The 26,252-nt window shown below is 32.0% G+C and overlaps 1 long non-coding RNA gene and 1 pseudogene across 2 annotated transcripts; one reads left to right on the top strand and one right to left on the bottom strand.

Annotated features, from left to right (window-relative positions):
- The first annotated feature begins 15,166 nt into the window (after positions 1-15,166).
- On the top strand, positions 15,167-17,663 carry LOC110271291 (uncharacterized). Its single transcript, XR_002361857.2, has 3 exons — positions 15,167-15,338; positions 15,734-16,083; positions 16,389-17,663. It is a non-coding gene; the product is annotated as an uncharacterized LOC110271291 (long non-coding RNA).
- Positions 16,235-21,736, bottom strand: LOC107635068 (TMV resistance protein N-like; annotated as a pseudogene). Its single transcript, XR_015881081.1, has 4 exons — positions 21,022-21,736; positions 18,051-19,154; positions 17,654-17,923; positions 16,235-17,563 (listed from the first exon to the last, which is right to left on the bottom strand). The product of XR_015881081.1 is annotated as a TMV resistance protein N-like (transcript).
- Between the last annotated feature and the right edge of the window lie 4,516 nt (positions 21,737-26,252).

Raw genomic sequence — 26,252 nt, 5'->3', positions numbered from 1 at the left:
AAAAAGAGTTTTAATACTCTAAAGTTTCAAGAAGCATTGAATCAGGCATCGTTTAACTGTTAGTTGTTTATGAAACTACTATAAGCAGTTGAGTTTAGTTTTTTTTTTTTTTTTTTTTTTTTGGCCATTTGAAATGCTATGAGGTCTATAAGTATCACACCCAAAATGAATTATGACTGGTGTTCATGTACAGGGAAATTGTATTTAAATATAAACTAAATAAAAGAGCATAAATATTTTTAATAACTTTGCGAGTACTAAAATGAATAGTTATATATTATTTTAACAAAAATATAAAATAAATTAATATGATTGAATTTTGTCTGTGATATATATAAGAATGGATCCAGAAATATTATCATGGGTTAATAACATATATAATATTAAAAAATTATACAAAAAATTATATAATGTAAAATGTATTACAAAAATATACCGATAGAGAATATATTTTAAAATACAAAAAATATGTATGTATTTTTTATTAACAAAGTAGTCAATTTTTCGTATCATAAAATTCATCAATAATAGAATTTTTGTCAAATTTTTTTGTAATTTTTTTAATATAATTAAAAGACAATTAGCAAGAAATTCATCTTTCATTTTGTTTCTGAGTTATTTTTCACAATATTTATAGCTGAAAAAGATCTCTCAGTTGTAGTAGTTGAAACATGGAGAATCAATACCAAATGAATCAAGAATGACGCTTACAAGAAGAAAAAAATTCACTTTATGAGATTTGAAAAATTTTATTTAATTTAAAAATATTAGTAATAATATCTTTTCAGATTTTTTTAAATATTGTTACTTACTTTTTAGATATTAGAAATCATTAATATTTAAGTTAGATTAGACTTTTATTTATATTAAACTACATATTAAATAACTTTTTTAAGAAATTAAATCATACTTAATAACTTATTACTATTAATTTTCTTTTAAAAAAGCTAGGGGAGACCTCCATTCGCCCCCTCTCCTCCCCCGGTATGTCCGTCCCTGGATATATAGAATATACAATGTCTAAAAACTTAAAAAGTAATAGATCACTATTTTTAAATAAAAAGACTCACATACTCAAGTATTTATTCTTAAAAAATATTTAAAAAAAACGAAATGAATTTTGTAACTCAATTACTAGACAATATATTTATAATCTATATGAGACCATATAAACATTATTATTAAAATAATTTTAATTAAAAAATAATAATTCATACTAATAAGCAAATCAATAAGAGAGTTCTCAAGACAGAAATCAAATCAAATAATGCACACTTGGACGGCTTCACCTCTAAATTCCACCTCTAAAAGGTAGTCCTTTTCCTCTCGTGTGTTCGTACGGAATAATAAATTTAACGTGTGGCCTATACGTTAGGCTAGCAATGTCCTCGCTAACTGAGGTTTGAGTTAGATGCATCTAAGTTAACGTCATGACCGCCATTAACTACGGTTTTTAATACGAGCCTCCCAAACCAATTCAAAACATATAATTTCAAATATAACAAATCTTTGATCATTCAAATATATAAGGTATCGAATCAAATCAAATGATATTTTCTCATAAAAAATTCTTTCCAATCATACTTTTCCAATCATAAGAAATTTCAAACATATTTCACAATTTTAAAGTAAGTGAGTACCAACAAATACTTCAATGCTTCAAAAATATATATTCGAGTAAAATCAAATGTTTTAAAATGATATAAAACTTCATCAAATATACATATAATCTCATAAAAACATATAGTCTCATGTGTATATTAAAATGAGCTTAACAAGGATAAATATTTAATTCTAATAAATCGATTATTCAAGCTAATTTAAAATTCTTTTATAGTAATCTTTGTAAGTATAATTATAAGTTCAAAACCCTTTATATCAAAATAATTATAAATATAAAATTTACTCATAATTGGTCCCAAGAGACCGAAAAAACTAAACCTAGAGTGTCAAGATAAAAGGTAAAAAAAGTTGAAGTAAAATGAAATAAAAAAGTACAAAATTTAAACTGGAGTTATAGCAACAATTTCAATTCTCACTACAGCAACATCAACAACAATCCTAATGACAACAACATAGGACAACTACGATAACAATGATAGCAAATCCAACAGCCTACTAATCTTATTTTAGTACAAAATTGAAACATGAAAGTCAACCTAAATCATAACTTAACAAGATAACTGGCTATTCAAATGAGTTTCAAAATTTCATATGCATTTTTGAGACTGCATCTATGCATCTCCTCCGTGTTCATCATTGGAAATGTTGATTCTACTTTCAATATCCAACCATATCAGCTTCTAATATCTTTTTTCTCAATTATAAACTTTGAAAGTTTTTTATGATTTAGAAAAAAGAGGTTAAATCTATAATCTTTTTTAAATTTGATTAATTAATCTTCAAATTAGAAAATAAAACAGTGCCTCTGTTTAGACTGCGAGATTAATTATGCAGTAGACAATCATTTTGTCTTATAACGATAGAAAATAAAAATAGAATAGGGAAGAAGAAAATAATACAGCCATATATTCTAGTTTAGCTATCTTGTGCAGTACATCCTACATCCAGTCTCTACCATAACAGAAGTAGAATTTTAACTATCTTTTTAAATATTATACACACCAATTCTCAAGGATTCAACTTAATCCTATCAAGGATAAATCAAGCTTCTATCTAAACTTGACTTGACTAGGTTCACTCCCTAGACTCACAACGCATTAAGTGCTCACCCAACTTAACAAGGAATACCTCTAGGTACAAGAATTAAAACAGAAATACATTCAAAAGAGATTAGACATAAACATTGGCTTTTCTTTTCAGGTACCTCTTTTTACCTTTTCTCTCTATTGCTTTTTGTTAATGTCTCACTTAAATGCCTTTTTCCACTGAAGTGAAGCAAAGGAAGATAAAATATATAAACAAAATATTCAATGATAAACTATGAAGGAGATGATGTTGAACAGCTCTAAAACTATAGGATGAACCGGATTCAGCACTCTCATATGTAGTTCTTCATCTTGGTAGAATGTTCTTTTGATGTAGAAATGAAGGTTGTAGAAGGTTTAGAGAAGGGAAGTTGAATCTATGACCTTCTTTTACTTTAATAAACTTAACCCTTTAAAACAAACTTGCAATCTGAAACTGTTTGAACTCAGCAACGAAAAATTTATGAAACAATTTCATTTTGTCTCATGAATATCAGAAAACAGAACAGAGCAGGGAAGAGAAAAGCTGACACCATCAAGTATCCTGGTTCGGTTGCCTTGTGCTATGCAACCTACATCCAGTTTCCCCACAACAGTGGTGGAATTTCCACTATAGTTAAAGTATTACATACACCAATTCCACAGGATTGACACAATCCTTTCACACTCAAGTTCTAACCTAACTTGACTTTGGCTATGCTAATACTTAACTCTTCACTCTTAGTGCTAACCCAACTAAGAAATGGATACCTCACAGGTACAAGATACAAGACACAGACTTACCTAAAGAAATTTGAAATGACTCTAGGCTTTTCTCTCAAGTGTATCACTTAGCCTCTTTCCACTCATTGGCTTTTACTTGAGCTCTCTCATTATGCCTTTTCACTCAAGAAATTACAGAAAGATAAACATTGAAAAGTAAATTACAATATGTAAAACATGAAGGAGATTGACTTCTTCAACAGCCTCTTTGCTATATATATGTGATAAACCAGATTAGCACAACTCTGATTTAGTTCTTCATTCTGGCGGAATGCCTCTTTGAAAGAAAGCACTGTCTAAGTTGATGAACTCTCTCAGAGATAACTTCTCAGAACATACACCTCAAGAACACTGGTTATCTCTCCTTGGCTTCTGAATGGTGAACCAACTTCTTTTGTATCTCCTTGCATGTTGCTAAATCACTCTCCCCTAGGACAACCCTTGAGCTGTGTGCTTCACCAATCTAGCCATTCACTTTCTTCCATTAATCCTCAATTTAGGTACTTTTGTTCTGACTTTCTTTGTTGACCGAAAGCCTCAAGATTGCAAACACAAAGTCTTTTAAAGGTGAACAAAGATCTTGGCCATTGAAAAAACTACTTGGTCCCTAAGACATAGTTTTTAACCGTAGATGCACAGCAGTGAAGAACAGAGATCAACTTTTTCATGTATTCCATTTTTGGACTGGCAGAGAGATGGGAAGAAGAGAAGAATGCAGAATGCATGTAATTAAAAATGGGTTACCTTTGACCTTTGCTTTAGCTTGATTTGGTTTGATATGGTTGATTAGACCTCAACCTCTTTTTGCTTAACCTTCTCTTTCTTGCTTCTTTAGTGAATAGCTTAGGGAAGAAGCTCTCTCTCACTTATGTGATTTCTGACCAAGATGAAAAGTGAACGTTGCTTTTGGTAAAAGCAAATGAGAGGGATCAGCTTGGAGTGATGGATACGGGCTTAGATTGGTTTTGATTCATGCAACCCGTTTGGCCTATCTATTTTCATTTCTTTGATTTCCTTGGGCTATTGTTGTTTTTGTAGCCTACCAGCCTTGTTTATATTTTCCATTCACTTTGGGCTGCTGCTTTGTATATCAATTTTGGCCTGCAATATTTAATCATAAATAATTAACATTATTTAGATAATTGCCTAAAAATAATGTTTGTCATCATTAATTAATTTAGTTAATTTCTTAACTCAACAAGAAACACTATCCAAAACGTTGAGCAAGAACAATAGAGAAGCTCTAAATGAAACTTTGATTTTGGTTCACTCTCTTTGGACAAACTGAAGTTAATTTTTTCTTTTGTATGGAGTACTGTTACCAACTCTAGGGTTTGCTGAACTAAATCAACACGTTGAATCTTGAACCTGATGAGGTCTTTTCTTTCTTTCGTCAATCAGACCAGAAAATCAGGGATTGAGAAACAGAGGTGAACGGTGCCGACTTCATTGGTAATAGATCCTCAATGGGTTTGACGAATCAAAATTATTAATCTTGTACTTTGACCGCAAGTTTCAATATTAACCATTGATTCACGGCAGAAGAAAGTAGACTCCATTTTTCTTTTGTTACCCAAAATGCTTATGCAGAAGGAAGGTGGATTCAATAAGTAATTAACTTGCATGTTAATGGAAACCTTTTTCTTTTGATTTAGTTTAAGTTGAAGATTTACTTTCTTTTTTTCTGCTTTGGTGCTTAATGAAAAAGTAAAGCACCATTTTTCTTGGTTAATTGCTTTACCCGAATTGTGCACCAGCAGTAGCACATTATCTTTTCTTTTTCATGATGCTAATGGACTAGGTTATGTATGAAGATAGGTTTGATCCACTTACCAGCAGTCTTCTTCCTTTTTTTTTTTTTGGTCAAGTGAATTGAACATCCCCTAATTTTAGGCATTACACCCATGTATTACACTCACACAACACACTTACACACATTACATGGGTACACACCATTAACATGGTTTTATATTCCTCCATGAGAATTTGAACCCGGTGCAGCTCTATGTGAGGCAAACAAAGTTGCCATCTGACCCAGGCCTAAGCTGATTTTGTCCAAATAGCAACACAACGGGCTTATTGCTCTTTTTTGTTTGGGTTGCACAATAAAATTTGGGCCTGAGATGGTGAGGCTCTAATTTCAATAGTTTGTGGAACTCTTATTTTCTTTGGTTAAAGATCAGCAACTTTGTTTCTCAAAATTACCACTATCGGAACTGATTTGAATATAGTGTAGCCAGTAACAAAACTTAAAACAAAATTTTGGGAGGGCCATAAATTTAACATAAAAAATTAATAATAATATTTATATCAAAATAAAATTTATAAATATAATTATTCTTTAAGCAATGAATTTTTATAATGAGAAGCAAAATAGCAACGTATTTTGCATAATGAAAGGCAAAGCAGCAAGCAATGTGTTTTTATAGTATTTTTATAATAATAATTTTTATTTTTTATTTTGTTAGATCATCTTTTTTTATTCTTATCTTTTTTGTTAAATAATTTTTTTTGGTTAGATAATTTTTTGATTTGATTTTATTTTATTATTAGATGATTTTTTTTATTTTTATCTTTTTTTTTTAAAATCAAATCAAATCCAAAAAATTATCTAATAAATCAAAGTTGAATTGACGTGTTGCCCAAAAAAAGAGGAAAATCAAAATTGAAATAAGCAGGGGTAATAAGTTATACACACGTGGGTAATGATTTTTTTATTTTTTATTTTAAAATTTTGATATGTTGTGACCCACTCACCAAAAATTATTATGTAACAAAAGTATGAGATAGAAATTGAATTTGGATACTTTAAATTATAATAAAATTAAAATATTTAAGTCAGTTGAACTATTTTTTATTTTTTAAAAAATTACTACTAATTATTTTATAAAAAGTTTGGGGCCATAGCCCTCTTTTGTCTGACTTAAGCTCCGCCACTGTGTATATCATCAATGAGTCTCCATGTATGTTTTTATTGGATCAAAAAAGACAGCAAACTTATGGCTCCATTCAGTGTTCAATTAGTCCAAAATAGTTTAGTACATTTTGTCAATTTCAACTATCATATGAGCCTGCACATTGCACAATCGACACTCACATCAAACAAACTTTTTAAGTTTTCAACCCAACCAAATATATATTTATCATCACAAAAAATATAATTATTGTTTCCTAAACTCAACACACCCATTTCCTCAATGAATGCTTGTTCTAGCATCTTTTATCTTTTCTTCTTGGGCCTCTCAGTTTCCCCTCTGTTCAAATGCTCAATTTCATCAGTATGCACCCAACATGCAGCAGAGCTCAATATTTTTGGTGGATATTCAACATTGATATCTTCAAATAACAGCTAAAAATGAATGGCTTTCCGAGTTTCTTGATCACTTAAACAATCATTGGTCATACAAAACATACACAGGTGATAACCTTGATGATACCAAATAGGAATGCTGCTGGTTATGACTCTATCACCATTGCCAATGGCCAAACGGAGTGAGAGGGAAAACCAGCGTTTGGAAGGCCGCACTAGGAAACATAAAGCAATTCCTAGCCTTTCACTTGCATGGCAATGATGTAGGAAGGGGACTAATAAGCAGTTACTTTCTTGTAGATGAACAAACCATGATGGAATATTCGTCCCTGGAATCACCATTTGCAAGACCTCACCAGGGCCTTGGCTAGTTGATGCAAAAACAGAACATGCCTTTGATAAATTATTGAAACTGCGTGTGTCCAGAGAATCACAACACCATGCTTTCAGTTCTCTTATACTTGAAGGAAGCTCGGGCATACTTTGAAGCCTTTTGCAACCATTTAGGCTAAGACATTTAAGCTTGGGAAGTTCATGGATACTTATTGGCAAATTAACAAAATGGTTGCCTGATAAATCCAAATCCGTCAGCGATGGAAACTGTCCGGAATCGCAAGGGAACGACTCCTCAGTTAGACAACAATCTCGTAAGTCAAGGATGCTTAAGAAAGGTATAACTGACACAGAATGTGGCAAATCACAAAGACTTGAGCACGAAGAAGCACACAGAATTCTGAGGGACTCTAATTCATGAGTACTGTCAGGAAGGCAAGCAAGCTTTTCGCAACCTCTTAAGTCCAATTCAGATAGGCCAACTAAACATCCACGTGATATGGGAAGGACAGATTCTGCTGGTGCCGCAGAACTTCACTCTGGGTAAGCAAGCCGGGAATGAAGGATTTGAGTATGTGGTGTTCAAAACAACTGATTGGGTTTGCGCCGGGAAGAAATTGGCGCTTTGGAACCGGTCCGAGAGTAGTGGAGGCGGTAGTGGTAATGGTGATGGCGGCAGTAATGGTGGTAGTTGCCTAGTTGGAGAGGAGAGAGGTGAATTTTGCAGGGGAAATGGTGATAGTTATGGAAGACAAAGAAGAAAGAGGAGGAAGAAAGAAGAAAAAGAGAGGGGTATTTACAGTTTTTGAAAATGACTATTTACTATGCAATGCTGTTTTTACTTTTTAGCATTGTTGTGTTTAGTAATAATTGTTATGTTAACAAAGATTAGATAGTGTTCATACCTGACCATCGCTAAGGCCCAAGTCTAAACGAAAGACCCAATCCAAAGGATTGAGCCTCACTCTACACGACCTTTTTCCTACGAAGTCGGTTCTTACCACGACTTGCTCTGAAGAAGTCGGAACGAAGATTAGCTAGCAGATCAGTAACTGCTCCTAAAATCTCTCTACCTACTTCCAGGAGCCGTATCTCAACTTGATAAAGGGACGATTATCCACCTTAAATGGCGGAACTACTCCAACGGTGGTTATGGGTTTACCCCTATAAATACACTCAGGTATCTAAGAAGTCCAATATTCTCTAGACCTGTTTTACTCCCTTGTTGACTTTGGCATCGGAGTGTCTTTGTAGGTACCACCCCATTTTCTCACACACAAGTCGGACGGAGGCCTTGGATTACAAACTCACTTGAAGGCTTCTTCTTTCAGACGATTGGACCAGCCAAATTGATCCAACCCATTAATCTCCGGTTACCCATCGTAACAGATAGCAAATAAATATCATGGTTTAGTGCGTGTGAATTGAGAGGAAAGTAAGCAGAAGATGCATGGATAACATTATATATCCAGAAATTCTAAATGACGCAAGTTAGAAAAGAAAATGATCTTTTTCAGAAATTAGTACTGAAATTACTACAACAAGATACTTCAATTCGTAATATAGAAAAAAGAATTATAATTTTTGAAGAATTTCATAAAGTAATCAGAGTGGGTATTGAAAGTGTAACTCAAACGGACAAGGATATAATTATGGAGAAAAAGTGAACGGTAAAGGTATTATTAATTAGGGTTTGTCTTTAGTAAGCTAAAGTGTTTTGAATTTTTATGATGAGCACAACAAATAATTTATAAATATAACTCATTGAGGTTTAATAATAATTATTAATTTTTTATTTTTATCACAAATATTTTTAAAATTCATTTGAGCAACTCTAGATTTTTTACCTTCACTCAGTGATTAGCATACTCTACTTTTTTTTTTTTCCATTTCACAGAACCCACTTTTACTCTTCTCTTTTTCATGGCTACCATTCTCAATCTCTTCCGGCGCCTTTGTCTGAAGGGAAACAGGTTACTCTGCACTGGATCAAACTTCAGATTTTTTCTCCCTGCTCGCTCTGTTGCACATTCATATCCGAGCGAGTCTAGAACAAAAACAAGGGCTAGGTAGGTAAAGGTTACAGGGTTACACCAGCATAAAGAATTTTTAGGCGCCAAACAAATAACCTCTTTCTTTCATTAGGCCATGTGTCATGGGGATGAGGGACCCCTTGCCGCCTTCTTTAACAAGCCCTCGCGGGTGCGTAGCTGATACTATCCAACAGTCCCAGCAAAATGACCCATGGGTAACTACCACAACGATAAAAGACCGGTGTCTGGGACATCCATGTTGCCTTCCAAATGACTTGGGTGTGTTTGGGGTTCACTTTGGAGAAGAGAGAAGCCCGTTTGAGTGTTTTGAACGTCCCACTTTTATGTTTGGCAATTTGTTAGAATTCTAAACCCACTTTCAGCTCTGAACGTACGTTTACGTGAAGCTAAAATTTCTTGCTTCTGCGTTCACGTTGAGAAAGTTGATTGTCGTTGGAGGAATTAAGTGGAAAATTTATTCTGTTTCTACCAATCCTACCCTCTATTCTCTTCTATAAAAAAGATGTAAGTAACCATAACTTTCACAGTAGTTTTTCGTTCATTTGTTGTGTATGTTCTTTGTTTTGAATTTTTTTTTCTATCAAAATTTTTTAGATCTGTTTCAATCACTGCCAAGATAAAAAATTTAATTGTTTTTTATTATTTTTAGTACTCTCTTTCATATTTTGATTTTTATATTTTTTATTGTATTTTTTATTTATACGATAAATATTTTTTATATTATTTTTTTAGTATTTTGATGTTATTTTTTAGTGCTCTATTATATTTTTATTGTACTTTTTTATTCATATGACAACTATTGTTGATATAAATTCTTATTTTTATTAATTTTTATTATTTTTTGTTTATATAAATTCTTTTTTTTCTATCCTTTATTGTACTATATTTATGTTGTGTATAAAATTTTTTATTTTTTTATTTTATTTTATTCATATCAATTTTATTTACTTCTTATTGTAATTTTTTTGTTCATATGATACATATTGTTGGTTGTAATTATTATATACTATGTTTGATATGAAATTTTTTTCTTTTTTTTGTTTTTATTGTATTTTTTATTGTATTTTATTTTATTTTTTATTATATACTAAATATAAGTAACAAAAGAGTCATAAATAATAAAAATGTATATTCCAAAATGATATAAATTAAAGAGTAATAAAATACTAAAAAGATTATAGAACATTTTCTTTTTGTTTGACATTATAGAATGTATAGTACATACTCTCTTTTATAATTTTATTTTTTATTGTATTTTTTTCCTCAAAAGATAGATATTATTTTATTATTATAAAATAATAATGTTTATTTATATGATAAATATTTTTATTATAAAATGAATTACTAAGATCTATTCAAATATCTAAAGTAAAATGATAGGATAATATAAAAAAATTATTTAAATTGATGTCTCTTTTAGTAATTTTTTCTCTAAAAGTGATTTTGAGTAGCAAAATCCAAACAACATTTATTTTATTATAATCCATTTTAATATAAAAATTGCCAAACATAAATCACGTTAATACAAACTTACTTTTCATCAAAATCAAGTTTGCAAAATCAATTCTATAACTGTAATCCAAACACACACTTGGTCGTCTGTAGTGTACAGATCCGTTGCGCCTTTCCTTGAGACTCAACATTCCAGTTAGCTAGTGCAAATTCCCTAAATGGATTGCTTAGGGAGGCATGAACTTGATCCCAGGAAACCGGAATGACAGAGGAGGTCGAATGTGGCTCAGCATTCACATACATAGCAACTGTGCGCATCCTAGGAACCTTCCTTCCCCGGTGGTTCTGCAATGGTTGAGCGAACAGAAGCCTCCTCTTTTGATGATGATCTAGCTATGTCAGTTGGTTCGGCTACTACTCTTTCTTCTATGATGCAATTTCGGTCCCATTCCTCAAGGCAGAGGAAGGTTTCCCTAATGACTGATCAACCCATGGAACTATAGTTTGGCTACTTCTGTATGGTCTTACCGAGAACCCTTCTGATAGGGTATTTCCATGTTTGTGTGTGTTTTGTTTTATTTCATCATTGCTTTAATCTGAAAGTGGTGAGGCATACCATACATCTCTTTTCTCTGGAGCAGATAGACCCGAAGCACTTCTTTTACTGACATCAGGTACCGTGGAGCAGTACCTAGGGAAAGGATTAAGGAGATTTTTGATTAGTTAGCACTACCAAGGAAGTAGAATAAGGGAAGGAATAGAAAGCGGGGAGAAGGTCCTCTTTCCTTAGAGACCTGGTAGTCGATGTCCTCTTTCAGAGTGAGCCCCCCCTTTCTCTAAGCGACAAGCCTGGCCTTCTATTTCTCAATCTTGCCTTTTGATTCTCTATTGGTCTTATCCATTTACACCCTACGGGCTTGGCTCATTTTCTTTCTCTGGGTTTCAGAGTGAGTGGGTTAAGGAGCCTTTTTCCTTTTTCCGCCTTTCGTCTTTCCAGTCAAGCAGTGGTTCCTGCTCTTGCCTCTCATGAATCTACTCGGCCATTCCGGAATGAGTGAGCTTTTGTATCCGTATTGAAGAATCCGGTTATCGACTCGGCAGCTATTGAATCTAAGCCAATTGAATCAGCAACCGCTGGTACTGTAAGCGGTGTTCAAATAGCCGTTGTTGGGATCTTCTCTGTAGCTAGCTCTTCTTCTTACTGGGTTATGCTTCCTCATAGTTCTCTGGAACATGATTCTCTCATACGCACTCCTATAAAAGGAGTTAGGAAGCCCATTTCTGATCTGAGTGGTTCTGGCCCTGATAGCCAATGAGCGCTTGTCTGGTATCAAATGAGCTCAAGTAGTTGAGTAGCTAAAGGCTTTGGTTGCCTTAGATGAAAGAATGTCCTATCTTCGGATAGCTTCCTACAAACTTCTTACCTTATTTATGGAAGTTCCTGGATTCTGTGAAATAAGAACAGAGGGATTTATTAGCAGCTCAAGCTCCATTTCAAAGGTGAGGAGTTAACCTTCTGGCTGATTCAATATCACCGGAGTCTGCTAAGGGTTCCAAACCAGCAGCGAAGTTCCTTTTCGACGATACACTGGAATCGGGTCTATTTTAAGCGGGAAGAAAGACTACCGACGGGTATGAGTTCAATACAGGGATTCGCCATGAAAGAACTACCTACCAGACATCCTAGCTTGTGTAAAAATCGATTGAAGGACAGTACTCTTTCTCTACTGGAAGCGAAGGCAGGAGCAAAGCCTATTGATTCACCTGTTTGCTAACCTACTTGTCGGATACTCGCACTCTGTAACCAGAATAGGGCTCTGGAGTTCATACCACCCGGCGACTTCTATGAAGAAGGCGGCGCCTTAACTAGCCCTACCTAAATCAATTCCCTTGCTTGAATCAATACGCTTACCGGACTTCCATTTCTGTATTTCGAGCTATTCAATTGATTTTGTTGCAGACTCTTCCCCCGGCCCAGTAGTTGAGCTTGACCCTCGCCCTATGCGGAGATCTTTCCTTTTAGGTACAGGTTAATTTAGCTAAGGCATTCAAAGCCTTAGCGCTTACTCTTTCACCGTTCTATTAAATTGAAGGTTAACTTCCCCAAACCGGCGTTCAAAGGCGGAGGAGAAAAAAGCGACTTTCTATTCAAATGAGACAAATTTGAGCTTTATCCGCTTCAATTCAATAAGGAATTATTATCTAAATAGTAAGAGTGGGAACTCAAAAGCAAGAACTTTTAACCATCATTCCTTAACTCTAAAGGGCGTGAATGTGTAGATCAAGCAAGAAGGGAGCTATGGGATAGCGCCCGATTGATTGAGCGTCTTACAGCCAGTCAAGCAAGCTAGCAAAGCCAGCGCAGAAGCCTGGATCCACACAGGGAACTTCAAAGGAGGTTATCTTTAACCTACTGCTCTTAAAAAAAAATGGAAATCTTTATTGGACCAAGGCCCTATGATAGCCAGCTAAAACTTAACGGGGTTTTTGCATATTATTGTAATTACTAATTCTCAATATCTCTCTTCTTGCCGTTTGTCCTCAGCAACAGAGTGTTGTTGTTCTCTTTGCTATCATCGTGCACTACGTCATTTTGTCGCCGTTTAGTATTGTCGTTTTCACTGCTTCGTCCTGAGCAGGTAGCGATGGCATAGGTCTCAGAGAGTCAGCATTGTCGTCATTTCCGTGATGCTCCGTCTCCCCCTCTCCCCCTTCATCGCTACACTTTCAGAATTCCAATGGAACTTCAGCCTTAGGTATGAATTTATTTCATTTAGCTCATTTTTTTAATCCCTTTATGTTTTGTTATATGAATCTGTTTCGTTGAAATCATTCAATAGTTTTTTTTGTTCTACTTATTTTTTGTTAAGATTTTTTGTATGAATTTATTTCATTCATTTCATTCAATTAGTGATTTTGTTCTGTTTATTTGGTTGTTTAAAATTTTTGAGTTCTGTTTGTGAGGGTTAAAAAAATTTGGTATTTGTTTTTATGATTCTAATTTCATTCAATTAGTGGTTTTGTTCCATTTATTTTTTTAAAAAAAAATTAGGACAATGTTAACATGCTTTATTTATTGTAATAGGAGTTGAGTTTCAGTTTTTTTTTTTTTTTTTTGTTGGGACAAATGTATTGGTAATAGTGTATTATTGAGAGCATAGTTAAAATCATTTACTTTGATTTTAAATATAAGTGTGAAGTTGTATAAATTTTTCAATTGAGATGATACTTGAGTGTCATTGCTATCTTAGAGTGTAATTAGATTTAAGGTAGTTGTATCCAATAATTTTTTGCTTCTTTATAAAATAGCATAAAAGTTATTGTAGCACTTTAATCTAAAATTTTTAATTTAATTTTGAATCTATAATAATTATTGAGTTAGTAATTTATAATTTGATAGAATTTGATTAAATTTTTTTATAATTTGACTCTATAATATTTTTTATGTTGTAGCACAAAAATTTCATTTTTTGTATTTTTTTTTTTGTGGATTTTTTCTTTGTCATCTACTTATTTTTCTTTGCATAATGTATACAGTTTTTTAACTACATCTATAATAGTAAAAGTAAAAATTTTTAGAATATTTATTGTGTGTATATATAATATATTGAATAAGCTATTTGTAATAAGAATAATTTAAATAGTATAAAATAAAATTACATATTAATAATATTTTATGTTGTAGCACAAAAATTTTAATTTTTTTTTATATTTTTTGTGGTTTTCCTTTGACATCAGTTTTTCAAAAATGTTTAGAATATGTATTGTGTGTACGTGTTGTGTAAAAGTATCTGTTAATATTTTTTTTTAACTCATTCTGTCATACAATGTTTCAAGTGATACAAACTTAAAATAGTATTAAAAAAATGATTAAAATTGATTCTTTAATTTAAATAATATATTTAAAATAAGTATAATTATAAAGATCTTAAAATATAATTATACATAAAGTATTACAAAATAATAAAAAAAAAGTATAAATAGTAAAGGTAATAAGAGTATTTTTTTATAAATTTATTTTAAAAATATTTATGTACCTAATCATCTAATAGAATCATTTTAAAATAAATAGGCTTTTTTTTATTTATTGGTATAAATATTTTTCGGGGGCGAATCACGAATTGTGAAATGAAGTAATAGCAGTTATTATATAAGTATGTCAAATGGTATGGAATTTGAATAGTTTGTAATTTAAAATTTATTATGATAATATTATTATGACATTTTTAATGTAGATGTTTATTGTATTTAATTAATACTTTATATTTTTATTGAATAATATATAATAAACTAATTAATTGTGGGAGTTATGGTTTTAATTTTTTTAATTTAAAATTTAATTGGTTAATTTTAATGTATAAAGATTTTAGGGGCATCAATTTTTATGTAATGAAAATAGATAGATAAATTGATTGATTCCAGACCCAAGACTCACATTTTTAATGTGCGTATCAGTTCTCTCCTTTGAAAAGAAAGGCAATGTCAAGAAAAATGTTCTTCTCTACTGGCACTAAATAGCCACAACTTATTTTCAATGCCATGAAAATTTTGATATGCAGATCACTTTTTATTTCATTAATAGAATCATGCCAGAAATCATCATTTCTTCCACATAGGTCGGAACCTAATACCTCAATTGCCAATGGAAGAGTATAGTTGACCACTTGTTATGTATGTGTTCAACAACGCTTTCCAGGAGTTTTTCTTCATGGCAGCCAAGTATGATTTTTAATCCCTAGATAATGATTCATAGTTTTATACACCTCCTCAATCTGTATTTATATTATAACTTTGAATTGAAAAAAGCGTAATAACTTTATACACATTTTTTTATTGTGTTTTTAAATTTTTCAAAGGTTTATTTGTCGTTAGCATTTTTGAGGTTCATTTTATCAGTGCTACAAACTTTCGCGTACTATTTTAGTAGTTTACTCTAACCTTTTTCAAAATTGAAAATGCGACTAACTAACATCTAACAAAATTAAACTAACAATTCTAGAACGAAAAAGCAGCATTATCAGCAAAGTAAGTCAAAGAAGTACAAAAAGTTTTTCGCAAAACAAATAAAAAAGACATTATATACTCAAATTCATCCTCTTTTTTTTTTGTTGAAGGGAAATCGGAGTATCCTCACCAGGGGCGGCGCCGGGTGGTAGGAAAGGGGGCATCGCCCCCTAATTTTAATTTTTTACATGTAATTATATGTAAATTTCAGTTTAACCCTCCCTTAAATTTTATTTTAATCTTAGTTTATTGTATAAATATTTTTAGCTCACTCTAATATTTTATTTAGCTCCGCCTCTAATCCCCACCTGATGTTGGTGCAAGTCGGGGGCACAACCCGACATAAAGTTCTATGTTCTGTATGCAAAAACTATTGCAGATTCAGGGGACCAGCAGCGATTTGTGAAGAAATTCATGTTTGCTTGTTGCCACAATCAAATCCAAAGAAATATGATGCATGGTACTTATATTTGAGACAATCCATCTGAATTTCCAAAGGAAGATGTTCGCTTGAATCAGTGGACAGATACATGTTTTGTTATAATTTATAAAAGTATGCATATCTTGATAGAGCAAGTAAAGAGAATCTGTAATCTCAACAAAAGATCCATGAACCACAAAAATATGCGACATTCTTTCTTTTATTAGATAAGCTTGGCCACCTCCTCAAATGGAAAATTATATAATTTTATTTTAGGGAAGAAATTACGTTTATCATGAGTGCATTTTATCTTAGGTGCTAACCTTTTACAAAATAAATAACAGGAGGAGAAGGTGAGATGATGTTCATGTTGCTGTTTCAGTTCCAGCTTTCATCAAATCTTGAATGTCTTGCGTACATACCCAGCGGGCTCCTGAACTCTCTACTGTGATATCTCCATAATAATCGTTAGGAAATAACATTTGGAAGAGATAATCTTGGCAAGATTGGTCAACAAAATAGTCACTTCTCAAGCATAGAAGGAAAAAATGCGGAGAATATCCAATCAGCGGCATTGCAAGTAAAGTCTCGGTGATGAATTCTTCGCCATTGCAGATAACCGAAGGCTCTCCTCTGATGCGCCTTGATGTTGATCTCAATCGGAAACAGATAGCAAGTGCAATGGTTTCAGTATGTGGAAATGTGGCTGTTATTCCGTTACCTTCTTCCCTATGGACAAACCATGATGGTATTTCCTCCCCTGCAACCAACATTTGCATGACGTCATCACCATCTTGGCTAGCTGATGCGGCGAAGGCACAGCACGCCTTTGATATAACATCATTGACATCGGATGCATCCAGTGATTTACAACGCGATGCCTGCAATTCTCTCAGACTTGATGGAAGCTCTCCAGATTACGGCAATCATTTAGGTCCAGATGCCTAAGCATGGGAAATTCATGGATGCTTATTGGAACCTCCACACATTTGTTCCACGATAAAAGCAATGAGGTTAGAGTAGAAAGAGAATCCAAAGATTGAAGGAGAAGATTTGGGCAGTCAGAAACATCCAAAGCCGTGAGGGACTTTAATCCAGATATGGTGTCTGGAAGGCAAGTAAGCCTTTTGCATCCTTGTAAGTCCAACTCAGATAGGCCAACCAAATTCCCAACCGTTGTGGGTAGCTCTGTTATGCCTGTACAACTCAAAGTAAGAATGGATAACCGTTTCATGCATTCCCCAAATTTTGGCAGTTTTCTCAAACTATTGCACTCGTATAGATCTAGTTCCTTGAGTGAACTCATCTCCAATTTATCTCCAAGTGTTTGAAGACTTCCACACTTGATTAAATTCAATTCAAGAAGGTTTTTGTGGTGTATGAGAGATTGGTGAATGTCATTCAGCTCTGAACAGCATGAAAGATCAAGTGTTTCAAGATTGGGAGCCCCGGAAAGATCAGGCGTTTGCTTCAGGTTGTGGCTGTTTGACAGATTTAAGTACTTCAACTTTTCTAGAAACTGAACAAAAGAAATATCAGAGCATTACTATCTTTGCTGTAACTGTTAATGTAATAAAACTTGATAGTGCTTCTTGATGAAAAGGTTTACCTTTTTTCCATGCCACACGTGTACAATTTTGCTGAGGTACAGATCAATTTCAACAAGTTCATAGTGTTCATCTGTAAAGGGTAGAGTTTCCATTGGACAACCGTTCCAGTGCAAAACTCTTAATGTACAGGGAATATTGCAGAGAATGGGAGATTTCACGCCGTCTAAAATGAGGAGCTTTAGCTGACATATGTTTGAGAAAGCTAAATCATTCCAATACAGTTCATCCCGCTTGTCGTATAGAACAATGCTACGTGTTGCTTTAGTTTCCTACATCAAAGAAACCGTTGAGAAGTCTATGCTGATTGAAAACAACTAAATAAATTGTGTCCTTAGTTACTTAGGTAGTATATTAATTCTATACATTTTATAATTGTGAAAAAGAGTCGGCACCTACCTTGTTTTGTCTAAGTACAAGATCGATATCGTCTTCACACCACAACCTGCTTCGCTTACTAGCATCATCTGGAGATTCTTGATTTACAATAAGTTTGCCCATTTCTTCAATCAGATCATGCATTTTCAGAGTATCCTCCCCGTACTTATCCTGCTCTATTGTGACCAATGATCTATTAATCAAAATATCAATACCAATTTCCGCATGATGACCACATAATTTTAATATCTTTGTTGCATAATCTCTTGATCTTCCTTTGAAGAAACATGAAATATCTAGAAAAATGTTCTTTTCCATAGAATCTAAACCATCATAGCTTATTTTCAATACATCAATAATATCGGAATGGGAAGAATTCTTTATTTTTCCAATAGCACTATGCCAAACTTCAATGGATCTGCAATAAAGATAGGACCCCAACACTTTAAGTGCCAATGGAAGACCGCCACTATAATTGACAACTTCTTTGGTCAAATCCAAAAATCCTTCTGTAGGTTCTGGCAGTTTAAAAGCTTTTGAACAAAAGAGATTAAAGGCTTCAATTTCCACTAATCCTTCAACCTCATAAGTTTCATGCACCCCTTGTTCCTGTAGCAAATGTTGGTCTCTGGTTGTAATTATTATTCTGCTGCCAGAACCAAACCAATCTTGCTCTCCAGCTAAATTCTCTAATTGCTTTTCATGATTTACATCGTCAAGAACAAGAAGAACTTTTTTGAGACGTAACGAGTTTTGAAGTATTGCTCTCCCATCATACTCGCTATAAAGAGCAGTTGAACTAATACCCATTTGATCAAGAAGTTGTTTTTGTATGTCAGGAATATCTTTTTTCTCACATCGCTCCCTTACTCAGCAAGAAAGCAAGCAACTTCATATCTACTTCGAATAGTTTCAAAGACTGCTCTAGCAATGGTTGTCTTACCTATGCCGCCCATTCCCCATATGCCTATATAGCGAACATCATTCAATCCAAGGCCTATTTGACAAATCACTTGTTCCACTCTTGAATCAATCCCTATAAGATTCTTCATTGAAGATGGCAACTTTGGAATCAGTATTTCATGTATATGTTTAGAAATGCTTTCCACAAGTTCTGCCTCATTCCTATTCAGGAAAGATATTTCTTTATAAATCTAGTTAGACAAAGAACGAGAATAAAGAAACAACTTTTTCTTTAGAAACTTGTGAATCACACCAGTCCAGTCCAGTTACAATAGTGTTATCCTTCGCTCATATTGCCAAACTGAGTCTCACTCTCACCTTATTGTCTAAAATTCCCCCATGAGTTTTAGTCTCAAGAAAATCAGTTATAACGAAAGCAGAATTTAAATTGAATTATTACTTGAAAATAGTTAATATCATGATTCTATGTATATTATATTGTTAAATATTTTTAATTATTTATATCTTGATATTTCTTAATACCCTCAATTAGATGCCATATTATTAAACTTTTATATTATGTCTCAAATCCTTAAATCAAGATATTCTATCAAACCTTCCAAATAAAAAACAAAAAACACAGGAAACAGTGTTTAGGCTAACATATAATTAGTATTTTTATGTTTACTTAAACATTAAGTGAAAAAGATACTCAAGAAGAAAAGTAGACTGTCAATTAAAATAAGATTGTTGGCTATATGTTTAGATAAAAAAAAAAAGAGCTGAAAAAGAGTAAAACAACTAAGCCATTTAGTTTCAACTATCTCTGAGCTTTTGAATCTAATAATATAATTAAATTAATTTTTTATTAAGTCACCTCCCATTTTTTAGGTAAGCACAATTTAATTTAACTTTTATAATTAAAATCTCTCTAATTATCTTATTTTAAAATCTAGTCTCCTATTTTATAGGAAAAGTACACTCACCTAGATGTTGGTGCCACTAGATATCCTATCAAAATTTATCCTTTAATTAGTTATTATCTATAAAATTTAACAAAATAATTATAATAATTATTTTTATATATTATATCTCAAATATTCTCAGTCATACATTTAAATTTTAAACTTCAAAATTATATCCCCTTAAGTTTAGAATATTCAAATTTAAATTTAAACCTAATAAAATAAAAATAACAAACTAAAATAAAATTCTAACTAGATTAAAATTAAAATAATACTATCAAAATCATATTTTTTTTCGGTTCTAAGTGTGGTATATAATTATTTGACAAGAGTAATAAATACAATTATTTTTGGATAAATTTTGAATGTGTTAAAAAATTATTTAACAATTTTATAATTTTAGATATGTTAAAAAATTATTTATATTAAAAAAATATAAGCACAAATTTAAACAAATTTTGAAGATGTATCAAAAATATTTTGTATGTGTTATCTTATTATTTTAGATCTATTAAAAAATTATTTATATTAAAAAATTATAAACATAAATTTTAAATAATGTACCAAAAATATTTTGTGTATTATTATTATCTTATTATTTTGGATGTTATAAACATATATAAAATAATAAAAAAATACCAACAAAATAATCACGTGAGACAAAGTAATGTTGAAGCATAATAAAATAGCTTTTCAAAATAACAATATTACTGGATATAAATAATAAATTTTCTTACTGACATTTTTTCTTAACTTATTATTTCCTTGGATAAATCTTGCACAATCAAACAAACATATATAATTATTTATATTATCTGTAGCGGATTAACTAAATTAGCAAACTAAATATATTCACAACTTTTTTTATAATTCAGTTAAAAATATAATTATATTATTTTTAATTTTGAAATTGAAAACAAATTGTGAAAATGGCTAAAACATTAAACAACATATTTTCAATGTTTTTTCTATTTAAAAACAAGACACAGTTCTCAACAAACCAATAATTACATTTCTTAAAACATAAAACATTGAAAATAAAAATATTTAAAAAAACGAATAAAAAAAATTCCACAAAACTTTGAACATGCACAGAATAAAAAGTCAAGTATTAGTTAGCTTACCGATTTTTGGAGTGCCAACCAGAATAAGCAGCAACTTGTGTTAACGCATCTCGCCATTTTTTAACCTTCTCACCATCTTGTCTCTGTTCGTGTTTGGTGAAAGCTTCTCCAAAGGCTCCTTTCTGATGCCTCACATCAGAAGGCTCTACATCATAGAAGACCGTCACGATGTGTTGACCCAGCTTCTTGCTGCAGTCAAGGATTTTGCAGAGCTCATCCAAACACCAACTGGAAGAAGCATAGTTGGGTGAGAGAACTATAACGGCAAACATAGACTCTTCAATTGCTTTCAGGAGTTCATCGGAAATAACATCGCCTTTGCGAAGATTGTTGTCATCAATATACGTTGTGATTCCATTCCTGTTAAGAGCAGCATAGAGATGACTAGTGAATCTAGTGCGAGTGTCTTCTCCTCTAAAACTCAAGAACACGTGATAGGTGTATGATCTTGGTGAAGGAGTTAAGGAAGAAGAGGCTTCACCTACCACCAATGCCATTTGAACAACAATATAGTCATGTGTATTGAGGTTTGATGTCCGCAGCTTCTGATAATGGGGTGAAATTATAGTCACACAATTTGGAATATAATTAATTAATTAATTATGACTAATTACTTCAATTAACAAAGGCTAAATGAGAGTGATCGCGCGTGTTTGTGGATTAAGGAAGTTGGCTGGAAACTTGCTTGGACAGCTTCCGTATGCGACAAAGGAGAAAGGGAATTATTATAATTCATTGACTGGACTTTGTTATTGCAAAATCGTTCGTATGGGTAAACTATTTAGGGTTTGGTCAGCACGATCCGTTCAGATCAAGTTCGTCTAAGTATATGGATTATAAAAATAATTGGTGTAATTTTTTTTTTGTTATAGATCTCAATTTTCAAGTTATTAGAATTATTTATGATCAGTCTAATGAGTTGTATCTTTAAAAATAACAAATTGGACAAAAAAAAAAAATTTATGTAAAAAAAAATTCGGAAAAAATTATTTTTGGGTAGTTTACAATTATATAGGTTATAATTAATTTTTTCTAGACATAATTTTTCTAATAGCATTTTAGTAGCATTTTCTTATATTAGATAATTATTTTTAACTTTTAGTTTCATTTTTTTACAAATTATTTGTCACCGTCCAAAATAAGTTATTACTGGCACTTAAAAAGTTATTCCCAACAAGCCTCAAAAATAAATTTTACAAAAAAATCATTAAATAAAATTTTCTACAATACTAACACCACATACTTAGATATCAGATTTAACTCAAATTTAGCACAAATTTAGTTTAAGATTTACTACAAACATAGTCTAATAATTTCATATAGATTTAATTATTCTGTTAGTTCCTATAGTTTTATCAAACTTTTAATTAGATCTCTATACTTTTTTTTCTTTCAATTGAGTCTTTATACGGCTTTAATTTTGTAATTAAGTTCTTTTTAGTGTAAAAAATATTAGAGTTAACTGAATATTTTTTTCGCAAATTGAAGGTATTTGTAATTAAAAACTTAATTAAATCTTTGACCACATGTATTTTGGTAAAAATATTATGTTAATTTTAACATTTTTAATAAAAAAATAATGTAATTATAAAATTAAAAGTAGTGTAAGGATTTGACCCAATTGAAAAAGAAAAAAAATATAATAACCTAATTAAAAATTTGGTGAAATTATAAGAATTAACAAACGTTTTATATAATTTTCAAGTAAGTAAGATTATATATAAAAATATTTACAAAATAAACAATCTCAAGTCACTGTGGTTGGATCCTATCTGTGATGTATATGGAATACTTTAACAAATCTAAAGATTTATCAAGATAGTTATACACTGCCTGTGATGTATATGGAACACTTTAACAAATCTAAAGAAAATATTTACACATAAAACATCATATTCTTAAACAATAAAGGTCCACCAATTCAAGTGATACTAGAGTGAAATAATTGATCGATCAAGGTTCTTATCTGAAAAAGAAAAAAGAACAATAGGATAAGTTTTGTAACCTAGTGATAAACAAAGCAGTTATAATCACACGAAACAATTATACAAATAATATTGTACACTTATTAGCTTGCCTAAAATAAATCAATTATAGTAATAGTAAATAAAATATATTCAAATAAATTTATTATAATAATAGTGATTGAAATATATTCCAACACATAGATGATTAGTGATAGATATTAAATATTCAAATTTTTAATATTCTTTTATACAAAAATAAACAAAAGATTATCTAACCCAAAAAATCATCACCACAATAGACATAAAATCACCAGCACAATAGACATAAAATCACACTTAGATGATTTCTTTGTGTGAATCTAAAACAAACATGTTCTACTAGTTTTGTAGATATAAATAGACATGTACCATTTTATTTTACATGGTCTTAAAAATGTAATTATATTCGATCAAGGTACACAAAGTCTAGCGTTTACTACCGTTAATTACAGTTTCTGTCATACTACAAAAAAAATGTCGAGTACTATCAGATTTACTGTTGAATCTAACGTCGCAGAGTAGCCGCGAATTTACCGGCGAATTTATCAATGAGTTGGGCATCAAATTCGTCAGGTCAAATTATTTTCAACGGATTTATGATTCTGATGATAAAGTCGCCGGTAATAATTGAAGGTAAAACAAAAAAAAAAAATTAGCGTGTCCTTTAGGGTCAGATTTATCGGTGGAAAAATCCAATGGTAAACCCAATTAATGAAACGCTTCATTTTGGCGATTCGCAATACGTGGCCGTTGCATTTTTTCGACGGTAAAACCGATGGTAACTGTGTCATAAATTTTGAAATGCAAACCGTCTTCCCCTCATTCGAATTTCTCTCTCTCTATAACTCTCTCGCCTCCCTCTCTCTCTACCCCTCTCATTTCCCCGACAACCCCCTCCTCTCCAAGAGCCACTTCTCGTCGTTTTTGCTGTTGTAGCTACCGAATTCTAAACGAGTTGCTACCGCTGCTGCCGTCGTCGATACTTCTGCTGCCATCTACGTCGCTGCTGCTGCCGCCTACACCGCTGTCGTCTATGTCGCTTCTTCTTCTCATCTTTAGTGCTCTTTTTTAGGTAATGCTTCTGAACTTAGGGTTATCTGAAATTTGATTTGTTGATATAATTTATAAGGTTTATTTGCTGTTTTGAGACTTCTGATTATTGTTGATTATTTAGTTCTAAACGTAGAATACTGAACTTATTTGAAACTTAGGATTTTCTAAAATTCTGAATTTAGTGTACTGAACTTATTTAGTTTTAATTTAATTAGAACATATTCTGATTTGTGTTCCTTATTTAGTTTTGAACCTAGGGTATACTGAGCATGTTTTGAACTTAAGATTTTCTAAAATTCTGAATTTAGTGTACTGAATTTATTTAGTTTGAATTTTAATTAAAGCATGTTCTTATTTCTATTCCTTATTTAGTTTTAAACTTAGGGTACTAGACTTGTTTTGAATTTAAGATTTTTTAAAATTCTGAACTTAGAGTACTGAACTTGTTTAGTTTCAATTTTAATTAGAACATGTTCCGATTCTAATTAAAATATGTTTTATTATTGTTGATTTGTTCTGAATTAGTTATTATAATTTATAAAGTTAATTTGTTGTTCTGATTTTTTGACTATTGTTGATTTATGTTGATTATTGTTGATTTGTTCTCTTTGTTTGGTTTTGATTAAAGACTCCGATAGTAAATCACATTAATTTTCAATGTTTTAAGAGTAAAAATGCTAGTAAATTAAAAAAAAATTTAAATATGAGATTATTTTAAATTACTTATGAATGACTTTTTATTTTCATATGAAAAAAATTATACATGTAGTAATATATATTGCTAAATATTTGTGAAGTTGGAATATGCACTTACCTCTTTTGTTTTATTTGATCTCAACGGATAATATATTTCTTTAACTAAGTTTAACGTAGTTTATTTTGATTAAGCATTTTGAATGATGTTGTGAATATGTTTAGCACATTTTTAATTGGTATGCTCTTTGCAGACATGACGACAGGTAGAGGTATTGCAGATCAGCCTAGTAGTCGTGGTAGAGGGAGAGTTTCTGTTGGTATCCCTGTGTATTCTAGATCCTCTCCCTCTAGTCTGACTACCCGGTGATGTCACATGTTGCGGGTGCATTGGACCAGCCATTCATCATGGTCTTTAATCCCAACTACGTCCCTGCGTCCTACGGCGACGCAGCCGCCTCCATCTGCTTAGTAGCTCACTGTCTCGGCGACGCTGCCTCCAGCAACGGACACTGCGGCGCTGGAATCCTTTCATGGAAGCCAGTCAACTGATGCCCCTCACCACCTCACATCATACAGATGACGATTTGACCTGATGGCGGACGACGTAAGTACTACTTTAAGTCTTTTATATGCTGAAAGTGTTTGATAAGTCGTGATTAGTGATTCTTGATTATTGATTATAGTTTTAGTGGATTTAGGGTTGTAGGTTTGAATTGATGAAAGTGTTTGATATATACTGATTATTGATTCTTGATTATTGATTCTAGTTTAGTGAATTTAGTGGATTTATGGATGTTGCTTCTTGATTATTGATTGTTGTTCAATGATTGTTGACAATTGGTGCTGTATAAGTTAATTGTTGATGGACAGAGTTTGTGGCGCATTCCAGTTATAGATGAAACTTTGCCAAAATTTGTAAAAAACTCTCTATATATTATGGTTATTTGCTTCTGAAGTTTTAATTTATATTGCCATATTGGTTTGTTTGTGAATTGTTGATAGGTTTGCACCAAACATCAACGCATGTACTCGAGATGACTAATATCATCAACCTGATATACGACCATCCATGGCTGAACCACAAAAAGATCTCCTTTGAGACCAGAGAGTGGTGGTTTTAGAAGTGGACGGTAAAAGCTTAATATAGTCAAACCTTCTTAGCTATGTATGATATATTTTGATTAACTAATTTTAAAGGTTTTTTTGTGTAGCTAAACTTTATATAGGACAAGGAGCACAATGCCCTCATCAGGAAGATATACGACCATCGAATGGGTAGGTAGTTGCAATAGATGCTGGAGGATGTACGTGAGGCGCAACCACCTCACTTCCTGGCTTCGCCCAAAAATCAAGAAGGCTATGTACGTTCACTGGGCCGATGAGAGGTTCAGGCATCGGTGTCTCACAAACAAAGCTAACAAAGTATTGGCCAAGTCCTCCATGTATACCGGCGGCTCAGCAACTAAAGCTCGTATG

Source organism: Arachis ipaensis, chromosome B4 (genome assembly GCF_059453495.1).
Source record: "Arachis ipaensis isolate K30076 ecotype BB chromosome B4, ASM5945349v1, whole genome shotgun sequence".
In the NCBI taxonomy this organism is placed as follows: Eukaryota; Viridiplantae; Streptophyta; class Magnoliopsida; order Fabales; family Fabaceae; genus Arachis; species Arachis ipaensis.
Note: the sequence above shows the minus strand (reverse complement) of the source record. Positions and strands in the feature narration are given on the sequence as shown.